Source organism: Pteronotus mesoamericanus, unplaced genomic scaffold (assembly GCF_021234165.1).
Source record: "Pteronotus mesoamericanus isolate MK-2021 breed Mesoamerican mustached bat unplaced genomic scaffold, CSHL_Meso_final contig_181, whole genome shotgun sequence".
Lineage (NCBI taxonomy): Eukaryota > Metazoa > Chordata > Mammalia > Chiroptera > Mormoopidae > Pteronotus > Pteronotus mesoamericanus.
The window spans coordinates 12,320,757-12,321,477 of record NW_026555077.1 but is presented as its reverse complement, the minus strand read 5'-3'; positions in this window follow the sequence as shown (position 1 = coordinate 12,321,477).

The window sequence follows — 721 nt, the reverse complement described above, 5'->3', positions numbered from 1 at the left end:
ATTATTGAATTTATTTTCTGTAAGCAATACATTTTTACTCTGAGTCTAAAAAGTGATTAGGTAAAAAAATACTATCTGTTGTTATACTTTATGATTTGTGGATGGTGGTATTAGAATTTTTATGTAAAGATTTTTGAAACATAATTTATTATTCAATTAAAACTTAAAATAAGATGGATGTTCACATTCTTTCTTTTGCTGGATAATTTTCACTTAGCTCTGGATTGATTTCTGTTTAAATCATATTGGTTTTTAGAATTATTTTTAAAGATTTTTATTTTATTTATTTTTATAGAGAGGGGAAGGGAGGGAGAAAAAGAGGGAGAGAGAGAAACATCAATGTGTGGTTGCCTCTCACACGCCCCAGCTAGGGACCTGGCCTGCATCCCAGGCATGTGCCCTGACTGGGAATCGAACCAGTGACCCTTTTGTTTGCAGGCTGGTGCTCAATCCACTGAGCCACAATAGCCGTGGCTAGAATATTTTTTACACATAAGCAAAATAAGCCAGAGTCTCTTTGTGTGTCTGTGGCCACCGTCCAAGTGAATCTGTAATAAATCTATGCTAATTATGAGCCAAATACATGATTTTAAATAATACCATTGTTTTACATTGTGATGCTATATATGTATTAATATAATAAAGGAAAATATTCTGGATATTAATTTTTAATAATGGCTTATTTACATACTTTCTAAAGATATCCCATGTCTCGATGTAC